The 22,464-nt window shown below is 42.0% G+C and overlaps 1 long non-coding RNA gene across 6 annotated transcripts in view; it reads right to left on the bottom strand.

Moving 5' to 3' along the window:
• The window catches only part of LOC117823694, a 74,764-nt gene that overhangs the window by 39,825 nt on the left and 12,475 nt on the right, over positions 1–22,464 (bottom strand). Inside the window, exon 3 of one of the 6 annotated variants that reach the window (XR_004633469.1) lies at positions 8,404–9,494. The exons of 2 other annotated variants lie outside the window; for them this stretch is intronic. This is a non-coding gene — a long non-coding RNA (uncharacterized LOC117823694). Of the gene's footprint in view, positions 1–8,403; positions 9,495–12,053; positions 12,843–16,854; positions 16,959–20,145; positions 21,591–22,464 lie in introns of those variants that run through there. 3 more of the 6 variants (XR_004633473.1, XR_004633472.1, XR_004633470.1) reach the window with 3 other exon arrangements.

The raw sequence follows: 22,464 nt of genomic DNA, 5'->3' as shown, positions 1-22,464 counted from the left end.
ATAAATGAATGTGACATGTAGTGTAAAAGTGCTTTCAGTCCCATGAAAACAAGAGAATAAAAAGTGTGGTTAACGGATTATTTTTATGTCATTACTAAGCTGTATACTAACTACTATAGGCAGACATGCTAATTTTGATATTGGTCATAGTAGTAGTAGTTATAGAGACAGCTAAAAGTGCTGCACTATAGACTCATAGCATAATTCGTTAAAAAAAGCAACCTTGGCAATTGAAACTACAAGATAAAAAGAAAACTACAATTTCACCTGAAATAAATTTAAACCTGAAAACACAATCAGAAGCATTTATAGCATAGTTCATAAATTATCAGCAGGTAGAGATAAATGTTGATGTCTGTTAGATGACACAAAAACAGGCTTGTCTGATGATCATGTAACACTAACAATAAAGTGCAGAGTGCACTGAATTCAAACCCTCAGTGGTTTGAGTCTGCAGGTGTAGAGACACCTGCTCCGACACTGACATTAACGGCACTAACTTCCAGATCAACACATCTCAAGTCGTTGCAAGCTCTGAGTAACACTGCTGATCTTTTTCCGTACTAAACATTGTTGAAATTTGGTAGAAAATTAGTGAATTCTGCACAGCTGAAAGCCTTTGTTGTCTCTACAAACCTGATAAACATGGTTTTGTGTTTCCGAAGGCGAATGAGCCCTCAGATTCCATTTAAACCCGGCTGTGGCATGGCAGGACGCAGGCCTCTAGGCTTTGGCATGGGATCACTCTGCCTCCTTCATAAGAGGGAAATGTCTGTGCTACCCTTCCTGCTGGAACCTCGCCACCACTCAGCGAGCCAAAAATGCAGCACGGACAATTCCCCCCACTCTGTTTTTAATGGTGGTACACAGAGGCAATAATCATAAAAAGCCAGGGTCTCTCTGTGAATGGTAACTGACATTCGTCTCCTACAGTAACCGCAGCCCCCGATGCCGGGCAATTTCCCCTCAACATGCAAAACTGAGGGGACAAAATGTGGGACCTGCCATTCTCCATGCATATTAAAGACACTTGTCATCAAGACGTCACCCAGGAGCTATGAGAACAAGAGGTACAGTTCCTTCGAGACAGACTCACTCACCATCAAAACCATGAAATTAGACCCGGGAAAATATCCTTGTGATGGGAAAAATGCTACACTTTAGTGCATTTTGCATATAAAAAAAACTGAAACGGATGCATGTAAATTGCCCGTGCCACAAAGACAAATTGGTAATTCAGGTTTGGAATGAAAATGACACTAAAGTGCAAAGCGGAAATGGTGCAGCGTGAAAGGAATAAGGGTTGTTAAAATGTCACATTTGAGATTCTGTGCCTTTAGGAATCGAGATGTATTGTTAGAGGAAATGTGATAAACACGAGCCAAATGTACGGGGAGCAAATAGAGCTCCGTGTACACCACGTTGTCTTAGTCAACGCACTCGAAGCGACGCCCACAGAACAGACACACACTGATGAATGCACAATTTGTGGTCATATACTTCCTCGCACCTTTCTCTTAGGAACTCGTACATTTTCTCTATAATGACATAAAAAAGGAACGTGTACCCACACAATGACATTCACAGAGTAATTCTGAGTAAATGAAAACCAGATGTTGATTTGTTGAAAGATTTGACAGATCTGAGAAACACATGCTTATGTGCTTGCAATGAGAGGAAGCGGAAATTTTAAAACACGCAGGCAAAATAAATATAATTCATTTTGGACATGATGTGAAATCCACATCCACACTGCAGAGGGTCTCTTTAACACTTTTCATACAATAAACAGTTAAACCAACCTCTAAATGGGTGCTGCTAGTGACACAAGCCCCCTCCTTACTTTGTCCCTGGGCTCCTCGGGGCCCAAGACCAGTGCCCTCCAGGATGACAAATGGCCTTAATGAAATTGGACAACTCAGCATACATGCATAAGAGGATGTTAAATATTGATAGTGAAGATCAACGTAGCGGTGCATATTCCACTCTTTAATATTTTAAGTGTCAGACAGGCCTATTGTCTATCTATTGGGGGGGTAAATCACTGTCTGCGTCCCCCCGTCTTCTTTGAGACACATATGATGTCCAGGCCAGCGTTCACTCACGCTATGCATGAGCGCACACAGGTCTGCGCTTTGCATATATGCTCAACAAAAGCGAGCGGTGGCAGGGACACCTTTTCATACATTTTCATTCTGATGAAGTGGGTTTATTCATCGAGGAACTAAACATGTAAGCAAGCAAAGGGAAACCTTATTTTGATTTAGTTTCGCAGCACCACTCAAAGGCCAGCCCTGATAGAGTTCCATTTAAGCAACATAAAGGGCGCTCTCGTACGTGGCTTTACTGATGATAAAAAGCGATTTTGATCTTCAGCTGAAAGGATGAGTCTTAAGATTTTATACTAATCCATGCCCTTGCAATCTCCTTTCTTCCCTCTAATGTATTAATCATTTAACATTTTCTCAAGTTATGAAAGAGCGTGTAATATCAAACCCCGCGTGCATGCCAACACTCATGTGTACAGTGCACTTATCACAGTGGCCGCGCTGCACCTTGAGGGCGTGTCGTTGTGCGGCGCAGTAGAAAAAGGCAAAGATCACATGAATAACCATTATTCAAATCGATTCAAATTAGGGGGGCACTCAAAGTAATCGGCTAATATCCTACAAAAAATCAATTCCACTCCCATTTGGACACAATTGAATGCGTCTGAAGAGGGCAATTATTAAACACACAGATCAGATCCATAATTGGCAGTGGGGGGTGGGGGGGGGGTTGCATTGTCATGAAGGCTAATGCACTTCCACTGAGCCAAGAGCCACAGCAGACACTTAGCGTACGCTAGGTTAGCGTAGCGGGGGCATAGGGAGCTGGCAGCGGATAGGCCGAGGGACTGCCAGGAGTTTAGCATGGAGGTGGGAAGGGAGGGGGTAAAGGGTGGAGGTGGTGTTGCTGGGTGCCGGGTAGGAGGGCACCTGGGGACTGTTTCCTTGCAACCTCCCCCCTTAGCTCACACCCCACCCAACCTCTCTCCCCCACCCATCTTCTTCTTCATCCCCTGGAGGCTTTCTGCACTCTGGGTCCCTGACACACCGGAGGGATGACCCTGGGAATCTCATTATGCATACAACCAAAGTGTGCCCCCCCACCTCCACCAGAACCACCACCCTCGCCCCCCCCCACTAATGCATTTGCATACAGAAGACAGACCAAATAAGGTAATAAATCAGCGGCCTATATTCAAATGGTTTGCAGGGAGATTGAAACCCCTGCATACACTTCCTCGAGTAAATTCAGCCGCACGCCACCGAGCCAGATACCCATTCTCATCAGCGGACACAGGCACTGCGTCCACCGGACACACACATATAAATATATATCCCGCCTCATTGCATTGCCCAGGGACGAACTACCTCAATATATCAATATACATATGCTTATATCTCATATGCCTTAGGCAAACTAACTGCCTCGGTGATAAGGCTGGGCTTTCATGGCACCCGAAGGTCACAGCTCATACAGAGAGAGGGGAACAATTTGAATATTGCACTTAATGTAGGTCTTTGGACACCACCTCTGCCAATTCACTTTGCCTCATCAATAATGAAATTTCCATGAACATGGAAATCAAAGTAATTTCCTTAAGGTGGGATTATAGAGGGTTTCAATTTTCTTACAGCAGGCCAACATGTAATCGAGCCACGCTTTTGTGCAGGCAACAAAGTCATACTTTAGTTTAACGCTGTGTGAGTCACATACGACATGAAGGGAGGCTGTAAGAGCGCCGTGCATGCTCGATATGGCTGATTATAAAAGTGGGAGAATAAATAAATAGGAATGTCTGGCTGTTGTGCATGCTTGAATAGGACACAGTGAGATGGAATAATAAAATCAAATCCTAAACTGAGTAAGATGTATTTGTGTGTGTGTTCAGTGTGTGTGAGTGTGTGTGTGCTGACTGGCACAATAAAGCAGGCCAACTATGATTGCATTATGATCTGGTGGAAAATGAATTCTGCTTAACAAGCCGACCCCACACACACACACCGACACCGACACCGACACCGACACCGACACACACACACACACACACACACACACACACACAAACAGAGAGGCAGCTCCACCTACACACACTTGCTTCCATTCCATTATTTTCAATAAAAATGGGGAGAAAAAAGATGCATTTTAAGATACATGCAAATAGCGATCCATCAATCAATTTGTTGGTCCCAAAACTACCATCAAAGGGGCAGAGGCTGTGAAGTATGCAATTCCCCATCAACAAATGGAGGATTGAAACTGAATCCTTCAAGCTTAATTAATGGGAAGTCTGCCACTATTACTTGGTTTGTTTAACGCGCCTCACACAGAGGGCAAGTTGTCCTTTTTTGAATCACTGCACCGAATTCCTCTTGTTCAACACCGCTGAACTGCTTTTCATGCAAAAAAACAATCCATCTCATTTTTAATCCCTTCCTCTCATGGGTCGACATGTCATTATTTTGATCCCCACGTACAATGGCTTCACACATTGCATCACTGTGGAAGTGTGTGTGGTGGTAATTATCACGAGGCAGAGATTTCTATTTGGAGAATAACTACCTACAGTTAGGCTGAGGCACTGAGGCAATAATTTTCTGTTTCATCCCAAAGTTCAGCCCAACACCAAATATCTCTCCACTCCAGATAGCCAATTATATCTCGGTAAACACCGCTCGGGAATCCTATTTTTACTCGAGCATCATCGCAAATCTATAATAAAAGCTAATAAGAAAAAACACAGAAGTTTGTTCAAAAATGTCAAGCTTGAACTTTCTGTAGGGAACCAAAATGGAAATGAGTCAATGTAAATAATGGTTTAATAAAAATCCCCTTCCAGTGTAAATCCAATGTGAGATTCACCAGAAAAATACAAGAAACTTTTCGCCCTCTTCAGCTAATAACTGGCGACAGGAAGAGGGCTTAAACAAAAGATCAGTCAAGCGTTCATTTGAATATTCAAATCCTTTTTAATAAAACTCGGCTTGATTCATTTCCCATAGATTTGCCAAAAACACTCATTTTGCATCGGGGGGGAACATCATTTGAATTTTTACAGGAGAAAGAGAGAGGATGAGACTGCAGGATTCACCTGCTCCAGGTCATTGTCCCCAAATGTGAACACTAATAGACATTTGAATAGTCATTGTTTGATTGCTATGTTCAAACACGTATATTAGAGCTCAGGAAAATGTAGCTGAATCAGTTTGTTTTTTTCCTCACATAAAAAAACTATTTTGAGTGATGTCAATACACTGTTTGCTAAAAAGAAGTCTCCCTGCTTGGCAAGAAACACAAATGATCAGACAAGACAAGTTTTAACTTAACCCAACGGTTGTCTTTTACAACCAACCAAAACATTTAATCATACAAATATTTAAAGGGTTCTTTGTTGTTGATTGTATTTCCCTTTTTTAAGTTGTTTGGAGTCAAAAAAAACAAACACATTTTTAAAATAAGTCAAAACTGAAGCAGCACCCTCCAGTTTGTCCTAACTTTTATTTTCACCTAAGAAGCACCAAAACCTTTGATTACAACATTTCCACTGATGCAAACTGTCAGCAACTTCAACTGAAGTATCAGCCTCCCGTGTTGAGAAATTAAGCCAATGTGGAAGTGCAAAAAGCTGCAGTTCCTCGAGCATCCACTTGATGCTGGCTGCAAAAGACAATGAATCCCTATTAGGCCACATGATGAAATGCTAAACTTTAAAGCAGAAATAGACATTTTTACACTCTGGTTCAAAAGCGGTTTTGGTTTATGTAGCTCATTTTTTTATTTGGGATTTTGTTTTAATGCATTTTTTGAGATAATACAAAAGATTGGAGTTATACATAAATATGCATATGGCTCCATCTCTTTTCCTTTCTTCTGCCAAGGCTGACCGAAAGTTAAGTTGAGTCAGCATTTTGAAAGCTCCTCTTAGGTAACAAATGGGTGACATCACAGAGACTACATCCATGATTTATACCCTCCCTCCAAAGTGAATCCTAAAACTTTTAGCCATCATAGCCATTTCTATAAAAGGACCCACTTCTGCATTTTTCCAAATCAATAACCTTCAATCTCATCGATACTGCTTTAAAGTCTTCTGGGTCCTATGATGTTACATTATATCTTAAGTTGAGCTGTTACTTCATTGAAATCACTGGTACACAAAAATACATCAACTAGTTTCTAGTAAAGTTTTTGAAGAATAGAATAGATATAGAATAAAATAGTTCATGTTGCTAACTAATTTCATGCTGCAAGGGCACAACAGCCATGGCCAAACATATCAGCTTTGTGCCTCAAATTAAACCAAAATGCAGAACTCTGAAAAACCTCTCCAGCGATCTCCAGCTACAGGACAGTCCTCCTCCTCCTCCACTCAAAGCAGCCGTGGTAGTGTCACCCAAACATTTTAGAAAGTCCTGTCAGTTAAAGTAGTAATCGAACGCCTAGATCTGTGTTGAAATCAGACTAGATCGCCTCGATCTTGAGATCATAAGTATAAAAGCTACTTACCTTATGTCAAGAGGTGGCTTGAAGTTTCATTATGATGCGTTCAAGGTACGGTTGGTAAAATGACTAAAAGGCAACAATGACTAAATCATCATCATTTTAACTATTCTTAGATGTATGTTATGTTGACGGGGTCTCGGTCACATCAGTTGTGTTTGTTAAAGGATAGAAGTTTTTCATTCTGTTTAGAGACAAAGACACCGGTTCTGTTAAAATCATGTTAGCCTATCATCTTGTCTTTCCACCAAATTATAGAGAAGTATTGATAGTGGACTCAATAAAGATGCGGATCATTAAGGAGGCTCAATAATGGTATCAATATCTAAAAAAAATTAACAAGTTGGAAAAACTCTGATAACGTCATCGAGATACATTAGTAACTCATACTCTGAAAATATATAGACTTCAATGCTCTAACATATTTAAGCAACTTTTTTTAAAGCTCATTTGGTGATCTTTAAGTTTGTCGATTTTGGCGCCCCCTGTGGTCTTTGCTGATTTTATCCTGTACATAAGTTATTAGTGTTTCCTGACAAAATCTCATCTTGCTGACTTCAAACAGTCAAATGTATCAGTCATTCAGAATCTTAGCTGTGGACAGGGCCCCATGAAAATAAGATCACACTAGGCCTCCCTGCCTCTCCCCAATGTACCATAACTCCGAACTGAGGAACACGTGAAAAGGCTGAATCAGCTGCATGTGTTTAATCACTTGGTCAGACCCAAACCCTGCCAATGATTTCAGACATTAGAAATATAAATGTAGAAATACTCACCCCTATTGGAGATGGTCTTGTTTGCTTTTCTTTAAGTTATCACTTATTGTAGTATGCTTAAAAACCAGATGAAAACTACCCACAGGGGCTTTAAAATCTTCCTCAAGCTGAGCTGGATTACTTATAATGACTCTCAGGACTTTTAAGACTTGTTATATTCTTACATAAAAACATTTCTAACATCAAAAAACAATAACAACTCATTTTGAAACAACGAGGTGTGTAATAAAAGTCTTCCTGGTTCCACTATGACCAACAATGCTCACCAATGTTGCACACAAGTTTTCCAGTGGGCTGAATGTCAGTTTCATGTTGCAGTGAGGTGGTTTTGATAAGCACACAGACTTCTTTACAACCTGTCAGATTGTCCGACTGCTCGTTTTAACATTTTAGACCATGTCTGCTGTTTTACCAGGTTTCACAAGTGTACATGTTACCTAATAGTCACAGAGGCCTTATCAAGGCATCGATACAAAGGTGTTTTAAACGTGAATTATTTTCTCCAAGATTTTTCATGTCCAAAGATCAAAATCAAAGAGCTCTGTAGCAAACATAATTTGCTGTTTTCCCTCCTTTCCATGGTGTGAATAGGGCTCCCTTTTGACTCGGCTCTTCTCAAGGCCTCAGCACTCATAAACAAAGTGATTTATTCAAACTTTCCATATCAGAATTCTGCTATCTAATTACTTCAGGGGGGACAGCATATTCCACTCGCCTGTGAGTTATGGAGAAGCTTCTTTATGAGTGAAGTTGATGGAGGATCAGGCGAAGAGCTCATCATAAATCCTCAATAATGCAAACGTTTGAGGAATATCTCAAAATAAAAATGCAAATGTGATTAAGAATGGGTTAGCCTGTGCTGATATGGCAGCTTGTATCATCTAAAGAGATGCAGAGCACCTTCGGGGAGGAGGGGGGAAAGTGCCACGTACTTAGGAGGCACTCAAATAAATAAATAACACTCACTTGCATGGATGCTGTATGGTAATATCTCCTTTGCAGCACGCACAGATGTAGACACACACATACAAATACACACACTCTGGTGCAGTCAGTATGAAAATGAAAGTGTGCCCAACATTTTAATCTCACACCTACGTGGCCCTAACGAGACGGCATAAACTTTTAGGAGGGGGGATGAAGTGGAGGCTTGCACATGCAAATGGAGCGGCGGGGGAAAATGGCGGAGGTACAATGCAGAAGCTTGTTAGTGACTGAGAGGCGAACAGTGAGGACGATCGCGACACCTCGTCACTCGCCTTTTATCTCTCGTCACCGGCGGATGAAAAATCACTGTGAATCTGCCACATCCGTGTGCATTAACATAACAAAGCCTCGGAGGGGAGAGGAGAAGAAGAGAGGAAGAAAAAAGAGGGGGTGAGAGGCCAAAACGACTGTTCTCTAGAGTCCAATGACAGTCCAAAAATCACAAATTCTCAAACCTTTCTGGCTATTTTCGCCCATTTATCCCTTTTCTTTCTTTCTTCTTCTCTCTCACTCTCTCTTTCACACACACACGTTCACACAGGATACACACAGCGAGAACAGATGTCACCTAAAGAAGACCCTCCCCAATCTTAGCATCATCTCAGCACTCCGCCAGTCTTGTCAGCACAATAGACATGCAGGACAGAATTACAGACAAGTCTCTCTCTCTTTTCTTCTATAAAAAAGGCACAGAAAAGAAGGACTCATCACCTCTTTCTTTCTACATCTCGCCATCCCTCCTTCCCCCCACCTCTTCCATCTCTCCATACAAAGCTCATTGGGTGGAAAGGGAAGAGAAAGAGGAATGAGGAGAAAAGAGAAGGAAGGGAGGGGGTTGAAAGACATTATGCATATGAAAATGTCCTGAAAGAGGTGTGATTTATGTATGCATTAGATGCAGATTCCATTACGGGCCAGTGGCTCAAGTGAGATCTTTCCAGGAACAGCGAGGCGACCTGATCAAACTCAGTCTCATTACTGGCCATACGGGCAGCAGAGAAAAACTACCCACGGAGGAGAGAAAGGGTGCAACAGAGGGAGAAAAAAAGAAAGAGAGAAGGAGAGGTAGATGGAGATAGAGGAGGCATATTTACAACCTGGACACACACACCTCACCCATGGGGAGAGAGTAAATTGCAATCTGCCCTCCAAGACCGAAGCGGATCACAGACTGGCGTTCACCTGAGAGACGAGTGGGAGAGAAAGAGAGAGAGAGGAGCAGAAAGAGAGGATGAGATGGAGAGAAAAGTGTGAATATGTGTTTGTGGGTAACTGTGGTCAACTGTGAATATGGTGCATTTCATATGTACATCTGTCAATCAGAATCAGACTCAGGTTTTATGGGCAGGTTGGTCTACACATGCGAGGCATTTGTCTGAGGTTTGATACACTGGCAAGAACAATACAATAAGAAATACGATGAAAGGTAAATAACTGTTTTCTTACTGATGTGAAATGTAAAGTGGATACATTAAACAACAACCTTATGAATAATTATTGTATGGAACATGTACTGTATATACGCTTAAAGAGCTGTATATTAAGACCAAGAACAAGCCAGATGTTGCAAAGGGAGAATTCAAATCGTTACCGTATCAAAGCAGACACATGTTACTCTTTACAGAGGTAATCATCCAGAGTATGCTCATTAATAAAATACATAGAGTCAGAATTTGTAAGCTATATAATAAGGTATGCAACATTGATGTAACATGAAGTGACCAGGCAAGATTAGAGTCTCTGTCATTGTTGTCAATCTTTCAATCTAGTATCCTACAGCTTATTTTACACCCACAGTACTACTACATCTAGACTTTATATGCATGTTGTAATCCATATGCATTGATATAAGAAACAGACATATAAACATACAAAAGGAATCTGTCTTCATGCACAAGAATAGTGACAGAAATAGATTCACAAAAATAGAAGCCAAAGTGCGAAGCAGGACTGCTACTGTGCAGAAACTCAAATAGAAACAATCCACAATGTGAATATGAAATATTGTTATGTAAAATATTCACATTTGATCCAATTGGTGAAGAAAAGGGTTGAATATTTTGTAGGGGAATAAGCAAGATGTCACAAAGGGAGAGGGCAAGAATTTTAACAGAGAAAATATGCAGTGAACAGATAAAATAATCCAGATTAAGTGTTTCAGTTTCTTTAAGTTTGAGTTTAAGTTTATTTCTTGGCTATCACTGAGAGGATAGGACAGTGGAGATAGAGAAGGAAACGGGGGATAAGAGAGTGGGGACATGACGTAAGGTAAGAGGCCACAGGCTGGACTCAAACCCAGGCTGCCCACTTCAAAATCTATAGTCTCTGTATGTTGGATGTGTCAAACCAGCACCCCATTATGTGTTAATGTAATGTGTGGAAGTAGAACTTTAATTTACATTGAGTGTGACATCTTAAAATGCAACATCCTGTAGTGTTTTACACCCAAAATACAGACACACTACATTCATTCCAATTATAAGGAGACATCAGTGTTAGCTAATCACATTCATGCACATTCACACGCCATCAACTATGTTACTAGGAGCAATATGAGGTTCAATGTCTTGCCCAAGGACACTTCAGCATGTGTGAGAGCTGGGATTGAACCAGTAACCTTCTGACTAACACTGAGCCAACATACACTTCAATGTAGTGTATGTGTTGGGTTCCATGTGCTTCCATGAGAGAAAACAAATGCAAGCTCATGACAGGAGTTTGTCCTGGTGTTTCAGTGCAAAACAGTACTGTAGAAATAGTTAAAAAACTGGAACCCAAGTATGAAGCAGAACTCCCACGGGCGAAAAACTTCATGCAAGTCATGCATTTTATGTGGGTTTTATTTTTCAGTTATGAAAAAGCTGTTGATTGTTGCCAAGAGAGCATGCAAAAAGTTTTGCAGAGACAATTTGCAATGCACAGAGATAGTATTCCAAACTATGGGTGTAAATGTAACACACTGCATCAGATGTGAAGGCTTACTGTGATGTCAAACTTATGATATCCTCACTTACTAGGCTGAATGAGAAAATATGCCATAGTTTTTAAGGCCATGCAAAAAATCAAAATAAATAAACTGGTATAAGTTGAAATATATTAGACCATAAGAAAAAGCTAAATGAGCCCAAACTGTATTTCTCCTTGAATATGTGTATGTATTATTTCATCATTGTGATGGTGTCCTTGGTTAATTCTAGGCCCAAACTCTCAGGCTACAGATATACTTGCTGTTTAGCCTTGCTTTTGCATCAACATGAAGCCCTGTCATGAGCCTAACTAGAAATATTCTAATCTATGCGCTATGTGTCTTACTGGAGGCTACCTCTAGAGGGCACACCAGAGAGCTCAGGCTGAATGCAACTACCGAATTAGTGGGGTGTAAACAAGAGACATGGCAGAAGTCATGGAGGGTACTGTCATGTGAATTCTGGGTCTCAGTATGATTCCTTCTTGAGCCAGGCGGATGATGACCGATGGACAGAAGACACTGTCACCCCTAACCCCACTCAGTTTTTCCAACATTTTCCTCCGTGCTCAGAAGTGGCGGTTGCGAACTTGTTTCCGTTTTGTTCTGTAAGTCTCAACATTAACGTATTCAATTGAACGTATTTGTCACCAGTTATTTTTACCTTCATGTTTTTGCTGTGCAGTGTCAATGACACATCCCACAGATGTGGATAACTCAGTCCATCAGCTTGTCTTTCAAACTTTCTGCCATTGTTGTCCCAGCTGCTGTGTAGACCGTTACTTCCTCTTTGCCTCCACACTACCCCTGCCGTTTATGTGGATGCTGCACCTCAGGTCCGTGTCACATTAAGTTTTAAGGACACGTACAGTTGACGCACCAGACAAACACTGAGGGCGCGTGGCAGCCATCATACATTTTTTAGTATAGTCAACAGCAAGTGTTTAAAAAATGTTTTCAGAACATTCATGTGTTCATGTGACTGATGTAAAACTCTCAGTCTGGTGTCCTGCAGCTTTATTTTACACCTATATTACCAACTCAGTTACCTCTGTATACTGTATGTGTTGTGATCCATATGCATCCCTAAGAAATATATGCATGTGCACGTCTGTAGGAAGCCCGGGGTGGAGGAGGAGGCCGAGGAGGAGAAGGAGGCTTGTTTGGCTTGATAATCACGTGCCTTTTTTCGAGATAAGGAAAAAGTGTTTTGTGAAAAGAAAACATGGGCGGCAGTCCTCCATCCTGGCTGACCCTGGCGCTGTAGCCCCTGTGATTGGGGTCAGCCTGGAGATTCCTCTCTGGCCAGCTAATGTGATTGCATCGGAGCAATCCCCTTAAACGCCATCAGCTCTGATCTGCATAGTAATTGGCTCGACTCTCCTTGGACGTAACCTTGGGAAGGGGCGCTGTCACTCCCGCCGCTCCCTCCTGTACTGGCAATCATACACACAAACTCCCTCACACACACACACACACATATATACAAACGGAGGTGTGTGGAAGCAGGCATGGACAGACAAGGTGAGGAGCAGGTGCCCTACATGCTTCGCCGGGTAGTGACTCTGCTGAAGAAACCCAGGTGACAGGTGTTAATACACTACCAGGAAATGGATGATTTCTTGCAATCAACATGTATTACAACATAATAGCAAACTAAGTGTTGCACCAAACGTCTTGTGGAAAAAGGGCCGCTTAGATAAAAGTCATCTGCTTTCTAACCTGGAAGGAAGCGAGCTGAAAATGCCCTCAAAGCGGCTTTAAGAATAAATGAGTCTCTTTTCATGATTAACACTAATTCATAAGGAAAGTACAGTGAGACCGAGGTTAAGTCATGCAGCTGCAACTCCATTCCTCAAACACCCTGTAACCTTCCTTCTTTTTGTCCTTCTTGCATCAGCACTATTTGTTGAAGATCTTAACGAAAGACAAAGAAGCAAATGTATATTTTATGACTGTGTGCCTCTGGTTTATCTTCCTTTGTGGGGCTTGTGTATACAATCCAAACCAGCTCTCGAAGAGAAAAGTGCTTTTTCTTCTCCTGTCCCCCGATGTCAACGACAAGGTAAGTTGTGGCTTTGGCTGCCTTTTTGATATGCATTTCAAACAGGCGGAAAAAAAACTTCACAACCAAGGAGGCTAATTTGCAATGGAGATTTCTTTTTTTTATTATTATTATCGTTCTCTGCTTCGGAAAGCAAAACAGTCAAGGGTGTCAAGCGAGTGACAAGTTTGTTTTCCTGTAATGATTTCCGCAAACTTGAGGTCTGTTCTGTTTTGTTCCTTCGACAGTTTGACCTAGTTGGAGTGTGAGCACGTCCCCTCTCTCTTTCCCTCACTCATGCATTGTTAAAGCCGTGGGCCCGTATTAGGCACTCTGAAGTCATCACATGTCAGAAGCAGCTAATATAAACTGTGCAAGGAAAATGTAATATTTTATTTTTTTAATATATTTTTTATTAGCGTTCTCGCTAAGTTTCAGCCACAGAAAAGCTCATCAGGAGTTTTACAGAATTACCTAAAAGAACCCAAAACAGACTGTCAACGCTGTGCAGCTGCACCACCATGAATTCAGTGACACTCCCTCAGCTGTAACTCTGACATTAAACCGCCATCTATCCCCGCTCCCTGAGTAACCCTCCGCATGGCCGCAGCAGCGCTGGATTATTCATTTGAAACATCAGCGCTGAAACAGGCCCCAATGTCTGCGAGAAAAAGTTTCTGAGGCATCCTCAAATGGCTGTGGGGGAAGACTGGGGGCCCAGAGGATTTGACTGGAGCGCACCCAGCGATACTCAAGAAAAAAACAAAAAAAAGGCAAAAAAAAAAAAAGAAGTGCTTTGTTAGAAGAGCGAGAGGCATCCCTTGGGCTGTCTCTTTGAATAAGCCAGGAGTAAAGCATCCAGCAGCACCACCAACCCCGCACACCCTCCACTCCTTCTCCTCTCACTCACTCACTCACTCACTCTCGCTCTGTACCCACCTTCTCCTCCCCCCCTCCCCCCTCCTCCTTCCTCTCCCCCTCCTCCTCCTCCCTTCTCCCTTCAGAGCGACAGAGGTATAATTGTGCCACAGGGTTTTAGGTGGTGTGACATATCTGTCACCTGGAGACGTGCCGTATCGTGCTCTCCGGAGGAGCCTCGCCTTCCTGTTGGGTGTCGTGGGGAGAGAGAGAGAGTGAGGGTGAGAGAGAGAGAGAGAGAGAGAGAGAGAGAGAGATGGAGGCTGGCTGGGGCTGTTTGTTGACTTTTGTCACCACATTTGACGCTTTGTAAACTTTCCATCGCCCCAAAGTTTTGTTACCACGCTCGGGTACATGAGGTGGCGAGGCGGCCACATGTGAGTGTCATTAAGTGTAATATAGAACAAATGTGTGTGTACGCTCTGAGAACAGGAGGTATTGTTGCAGGAACATGTCATGCTCCTTAACACATGCTAGACAATATGGCTGCTGCTGTTGTCCCTCCTGAGAGGAAAGTCTGACTTTAAATAAAAAAGTCCCATTTTTACATAAATTATGAAATGTACGTGGTCCTGAGCTGTCTCTCTCAAAGAGGCCCTTCACTCTCTTTCTTTCTTTCGCCCTCTCACTTCACAGCCAAATCAAGAATTCCGTTGGCAGTGAAATATATTGAATTTGACAACTCCAAGAAAGACTTTCTGGAGGATAGCGTTTTATTTTGGGTGACCTAATTGTACGCTCCCCATGGCTGCTCCTTGTGCGGTATCTCACTCACTCCTGAAACAGCTTCATTTCTACATTCAAATTATTCATCATCGCCTGGATTTATTTCCTCCTTTCTTCACTTTTCATACCTTTGGTGTTCTCTGCGGGGATTTGAGATGAGGAGGGAGGAAGAAAAAAAGTGCGTCTTTGTTTTTTTTTTCTTCTTTTTTTTTGTGCGAGCTATTGTTGAAACACCTTAAGTCTCTGGTGTACGGCAGAAAGTGAAGTGATAGACAGGGCTGCCCTATTTACAGCCAGATTAAAAAGAATCACACAGGAAGACAGTGTTAAATGATGATTGTCTATGACATTTAACAATTGATTAAAGAAAGATAAGTTTTAATAGGTGCTGCTGATGTGGGTGTTGGTGGAGGAGAGGATGGAGGCAAGGGGGGGGCTCTTCTAGGCAGCAACATTTTTTTTTACACATGCCATATTCTGCTGCTTGTAACAACGAAATGATAAATTTAACATAGAAGATCTAAAGTGAATAAAAAAGAGCAGCGGTATTGAAGCAAATGATTTTTTAAAAACTTGTACAAACATATAGTGCTTCTTTTCTTACACTTTGTTTATCCAAAAACATGCCAAAACACATCTTATTACATTGAATATGAAGAAAGTATAATTAGGTAGATGCGTCTTTGTTTTTTTTTTCAGTTTAAAACCTTCCAAAAGTTCTCTTCTTCTTGTTTTTCAAGGTGTGAAGATGGTTTCATCTGTTATTTAAGGGAAACCACATCCGCCGTCCTAGCATTAACCCACCTTCTGCTGATGCTTGTCACACCTAACTTTCCGAAGAAAACACACTGAACCTGCTCGTTTTGGACTACAGTTTCAAAAAGGCCAAATCTGGAACTCACTCAAAAGTTTCTGCAGCAGTCTGATTTTGCACAACTCAACTATTTATGCAGCTTTTATCTACAGCAAACATTATCAAATATCATACTGTGGTTTTATTGCATTGGTTATGTCTGTCAGCATTGTCGAACATTATGTCAGTCTGTCCCCCAGAATGTCTAATTAGAGACAAGAGCTTTAGAATAGAAGCAAACACCTGACACGACCGTAGACAGACACAGTCAAGCAAGTGCGAGTGCTGACAAGGAGGCAGACAGACGGAAAGACAGACAGTCAGAGAGTTGGTGGTGGAGAAGTTACGCAGCTGAAACTCGAGTACCAAAAAAAAAAGGACAAAATGACAGATAGCGTGGGATATTTGTGTTTTCAGAAATAGAATGTCAAAGAGTCCGTCAGAGGAGGGCTGCCGGGAACATGTCGAGGTCAGACATTATCAAAGTGTGACTCAGAGTTCAAGAGAAATATTTGAAAGAATGATGGGGAAGATAAAGATATTTTCTAGTGAACGTATGACTATGACAAACTTCAGCTCCCACTATACCAGCACTGTAGACTGAATAATGCATCGTATTAGCATTTTTAGCTGTTGTTTAACTTGATTTGAGATGTAAGCGCACACAGTGAGATGCATAATTTAGGCTGCAGGAATATATGTTAAAATTAGAGTGCAGGAATGTCTGACAACAGAATAAAAGTCAATTTTGTCAGTTGTTTTTAACACAACACACTCTTAAAATGTTGTAACGACTAAAGTGGAACCCAGCTGTGATCCAAACACAATAAAAATCACGCTGAAACTATGCTACTCATGTCTTTAACTGATCCTAGCTTGTTGGGTTTTTTATTTGCCTGCTAGCTAAGTGCACATACACTGAAATAATTTCCAGCCAAAACTTTGTCAAACAGAACTATGGATGTAGAAATTCGACAGAAACAAATCAAGTTTCCCCGCTAAGAGTCAACAGTGACAAATACAACTTCATCTGAGAGTTTAATGAGTTGAAATACATTGTGCTGTAAATAGTCTCTCTCCGTAGGGCACTGCGTTGGCCTGCGGACGGTTCCTGGCACGTCTGTGAAGTGTGGCGGTGCCCTGTGGGGACGGGAACACACATTCACACACACAGACACACACACACTCACCAGCCCCACCAGCATCCCCCCTCGCAACAGCTGCCGTGCTGCAGGAGGCAGCCGTACCCCTCGCTGATCAAATCTTGTCCGTCACATTTCCCCTAATTAACGGGCATCTGCTTCCCCCATTTTCCCTACATGGCTACACACTTTCCCTCTGTAGTTCCAATCATCTGATCGTTATGACCTTTAACCCCTCCGTGTGCTGCCTGTGTTCGCCTGCCCGCCTGCCTGCCTGCTCACTCCCGCCTGCCCGCCCTCCTTCCTGCTTACCTGCCCGCCACACGAGACAGAGGGGCAAACAAACAAACCAATGAGGCACATTCCTGTCTTTCACAGTGGCTGTTAGTCCTGCCAAACTTCTGCCTAAACTCACTCCTTTTCAATTCAAATTAATCCACAAAGCAAAACCTGAAATGACTTTTGGCTGTATTAGGTTCTTACTTGGAGAATGGTCCAAACAAATCTGAGAATTAACTCATCTTAAACTGCTGGGTTTTTTCATGGGATTTCTCTCGTCATTTATGAAATGGTCCAAACAAACCATGAATTTAACTGGTCTTAAAAATGCTTTTTTTTCCAATGAGATTTGGTTGCTCCCTGCTCTCTTGTCATTTTGGTGAGGAAAAACTTGCCTCACAGTCCTGCGATGATTTTAATTTCACTAAGAGGAGTGACATAATTAAAGTGCGCTGGATTAACAGCAGTCACTCAGACCCCTCAGCCACTGTGAGGAAATCTCTTTTTGTTGGAGGGTTTATGTGTTATTGTAGGCACCGAGGAGGAGGATGATGATGTGTGAGTGTGTGTGCATGCGTGTCAGTGTGTGTGTGAGCATTCCGTCATTCACAACACACAGAAGCACCTGAGCAGGCACCAGCTGGCAGTGTGAGAGGTGCGCTCTAATTTAAAATGCATCTCATTAGAAGCAACCCATAGCCTGTCACTTTACTCTTTCTCTGTATAAAGACACAAAGTGGAATTAATGATTTTCTCCAAAAACTCTGCTCAAATGTTTCCCTCAATGAATATGTTACACGGGACAGAACAACACTTAATCGCTATTTTGTTTTGAATTTTTAAAAAACATATTTGTTTTAACCAAAAGGAGGTTTTCATCAATTTTTCCGTTGAAGTTTGACCTTGAATTATGTGCAATTCTACTGAGCGCAGATTGAAGGCTTTTGTTTGTTTGTTGCTATTGTTTAAAACCCATTTCCCATTTGCAGGGAGAAATATACTTAAGAGAAGTGTTTATTCATTTGTAGAGATGGCTCCACTGCCAAGGAGAGGAGACTTGATGGAAGCTCAGATTCATTAAAACTTAATTAATATGCATCATTATGTAAATGAGGGTGCAGTTAATGAGTTTTTAAAAGAAGCATTCCTTAATTAGTTCACTTTTAATGGCATCATCATTTATCTTTTTCTTCTTTGAAGCAGAATGATGCACTGGATGCAGGCAGTTCTAAAATGCTAATCTACGTTTTATCATCTTATTTTTCTGATTTCCATGTGATAGCGACCACATCTCAAATCTTGTCGCTAATGAGGGACGTTTACACGTTTTTAATGTCAGTTATTTCAATTCAAGACACTGTAAAAATTCACACAAAAAAGGGGAGGGCTCAAAACAAACAGAATGCTTATCACATAACCCAAGAAAAAAATGATAATTAAAAATGAATCGACCAGGAAAAGTTAAATCCAGACCCTTAGGCTACTCATAAATGCAGTTTTTTCTCACCCTCCTATTCCGTTAGGGGAGAAAAGAAATCTCAACATTTCCCAGAGAACAACACTGGCAGGGTGTCAGAAGACTTGACAAAACCTGGAGACTTCTGACAGCGTCACACTTCTGGATAATTGGTCCCCAGCACTTCCCGTAAGGAGCGGGCGAACTTCCTCCTTTGCAGAGGTCCCAATAAAACTTTCTTCACAGTGTTGCACCTTAACCAACACCGTGTTTGCGTATTCATTGTCAGGCATGCCACACGGTTGTTAAAACCATAAGGTAAACTGCACAGAAAGTGTTTTTTGGCAGATTTCAGTCATTATCAAATCTTGAAAGAGTGTGAGAGCAGAGGTGGGAGTCCAAAACACCTTTTTCCTTCAAGAAAAAGGTCCAAAAATAAGAATATCATTGCACTTAAAATTTGAAAGTCCCCTACTATAAAAAACATAAAAGCATTATTCTACTGGTTGGAAGCTTATCCTGAGGTGTATCAATATTTAAAAACACTTCTTGAACTTTATGACCGGGGTCCTCTTTAAACACACACACACACACACACACACACACACACACACACACACACACACACACACACACACACACACACACACACACACACACACACACACACACACATACACACATAACTGCACCCTTTCACATCTTCTCCTCTGATGAACATTTTGATTGTTCCGCCTCAGAAGGAATCAGTTGCATCATTTCTCCGAGGGCATCAGCACTGGGCGGTACAAGCCTTTTGCATTAACAATAAATTCATCATGCATGAGTGTGGCCCTCTCCTGCGAATTGATAAGTGGATGTGAGCAGGAAAATGTGGTTTATTGGCTCGCAAGTGACAGAAGAATGGAGTGAGACTCAAAGTCCAAATATGGACTTGAAATCAACGTCCGGATTTGCATCAGCGCCCTGATGGACGTGTCAAACATGTACACAGGATTCAAGCAAATCTCAATGAAATGTACTCTTACACTGAGAGCAACCAGAAAAATAGCCTAACTTCTCCTGGTGTTCTAATTGTTTTTATAATTATTATCATTATTATTAATGCTGCCAGTGTTGTTGTTGAAATGCCTTTGTTTTGCTATTATTATCTCTCTGCCTCCCCTTATAGATGAAATGCAGCAGTTTCTCTCATTATTTAGATGTGCATTCCTGTGGAATCAATTCTCATAGACACATATAAATTATTGTTTAACGAGAAGCTGTATCCTATAAATTATTCAAAGCACCTGGGATTACAATACGAGATCAAATGATAGGAAAGAAAGAGCACTCTGCTGGAGGCAGCCCGCACACGAGCCATCACATCCCCAGTTTGATGTTCCACACAATCTGCTTATGCAGGAATAATTGGGGAGTAACAGACACCATGTGTACAGAAACGCCGGCCCCGCTTTTGTACGCCATATTTGGAGAGAGGTAATTGGGCCGCTGGACATGGTCAGCAATGTCACCCCGACTCATGTTCGCGTTTGTCCTCTGCCAATGAAAAGTTTCGCTCCACAATAACAAGAAAAATAATCAGCTTGTTTATTTCCCTCCTGCAGGAATCCTCAAAATAACTAAAAAAGAATGAAAGTTAAGGCGGAGCTACTTGTTTACAACCATCATGCCAACATATGGGGTAGCAAACTGTAATAATTTCTTCATGGCCACTTTCCCCCTCCCGTCCGGCTGAATTTAAACCTCAGATTTCAGTAGGTAAGACTACGGAAACAGTAGAATTTATTGGTGTGTTATGGCGCCCTGATGTGTTGTAAAAAGGACACTCCAGTAGATAAGGAGAAAGCCATTGTGTGGCGTGTGACTGATGGAGAAAGGGGGATTTAAATTGAGTCCTCAGTCATAAAATAAATAATGTGTATGTCACCAAAGTGGGGAGTGGAGAGAAGGAGGGAAGAGAAAGATGACAATGATCTGTTCTCACAGGAACCTGGAGCGTTGTAGGCCGGTAGACTAAGAAGCAGGGCATTGTGGGACTGTTAGAAACATGAGGGATGCAGGTGCACTGAGGGATGAATGTGGTTTTGCTGAGTGTGTGTGTGGCTGCGCTAGGATGAGAGCAGGGCACATAATTGCCCCCACAGATGGGTGAAGTGTAAAGAGGCAAAGAGGCGGGTGTGCGTGGGGGGGAGGGAGTGTGTGCATGAACTATTGTATGTGCATCTACTTTGCTTTGCAGAAAAAAAACTCAAGAAAATGAGTTAAGAACACATCCAGAGTGGAAAAAATGTCACTGAAATATTAAAACTTCCACAAGCAGAGGAGAAAAAGTTGAGGGGAGGATAAGAAGAGTTTGCAAACGTGTCCAAAACAAGAATAAGGTATGAAAAAAAGTGTGTCTACAAAGTGCAGCAAGTTTAACAGGTGCTGCAATCCCCACAACAGGACTTCTTTTCTTTCCTCATGAATCCGAACTCACCTCTCAAGAAAATAAAAAAGACACAGAAACTCAAGGAGGAAGAGGGATTAAGATGAAGGAAGGCCGGGCCGTGGGGAAGGAGAAAGTGCGAGAAACAAAGATGGTGGGAGCGAGAGAGTGGGAGGGAATCGGGAAGAAGGGAGATCACAGCGAGGGGAAAAGAAGGAGACCGAAAGATCATAAGAGATGGAGATGCATTTGCACACGAGAGAAAGAAAGAGAGAGTGAGGGAGTAAAAAAGAGGGGGAAAGGGAGCAGGAGACCGTAGGGGACTGTCCCCATTCCCGCACCCCAGGCAGAGAGCTCCATCTCCTCGACCGTGCCACTTCCGATCAGCCACGCAGACGAGCCTCAGCCCCCATGACAGAGCCGCTGCTAAGGCTGGCGGTTGGCGGCTGAAGGCTGGATCCCCACTGAATACACGGAGGAGAGAGAAGAGAAGTTTGGGGCTCTCAGAAGGCATGTTCCTCCCTCTCTCTTATTCATTTCAATTACAAGGGGCTTGTATTCCTGCAGGGCAAGGCCGTGTCGTGTGATCCACTGTAATGCAGCGAGGGCGACATGGAGAAGACACGCTGATGCACCATTATCTGCATATTATATGGGGCTGGGTACATTAGTGGCTGCAGCATGAGGGGAAACGGGCAGGGAGTCTCTGTTGCTGAAAGGTGGCTGGAAGAAGATGTAGCGATGATGTAAACAGCAGATAAAAAACTGAAAATGTTTATCTTGAAAACACTTAAAAAATGAAATACTTTGTTTGTGCTGTTCTGAAATTGATGCACCTTGTTCTGGATTCAAGTACTGCCTAGCACAAGTACTTGAAATGTGGCAAACTGCGTCAAAATACATTTTGATTTAATCATATCATAGTCAAAAACGCTTGAAATGTAAATGCTTTCAAAACTTGCCTCTTGTGTGAATCCTGCTTGAAAACACACATGCAAGAACACACACGCACACACACACACAGCAACGAGAGTGGAGCATTGTTGCAGTACTATTGTTCAAGTGCAAAAATGATTCATATATTAGACTGTAGCCTATTGATTAATCTCTGACTCAGTCTTTGTTTGGAGGAAGAAGAGATTCCTCCTCTACCTGAAGTCTTCACTTCCTATAATCTTTGGTTCAATTTCAGAGGAATCTGCCCGTTTTGTAGTATGACTTCCTTTTCAGTGCACGCTCTCTTTGTGCAGGCAGAGAATGTGTTTTATTTGTATTTATGCATATGAATAGCATACGCTGAATGCCAATGATTAGATGGCTTAAGTTCCCCTTCAGAGT

Source organism: Notolabrus celidotus, chromosome 13 (genome assembly GCF_009762535.1).
Source record: "Notolabrus celidotus isolate fNotCel1 chromosome 13, fNotCel1.pri, whole genome shotgun sequence".
Lineage (NCBI taxonomy): Eukaryota > Metazoa > Chordata > Actinopteri > Labriformes > Labridae > Notolabrus > Notolabrus celidotus.
Note: the sequence above shows the minus strand (reverse complement) of the source record. Positions and strands in the feature narration are given on the sequence as shown.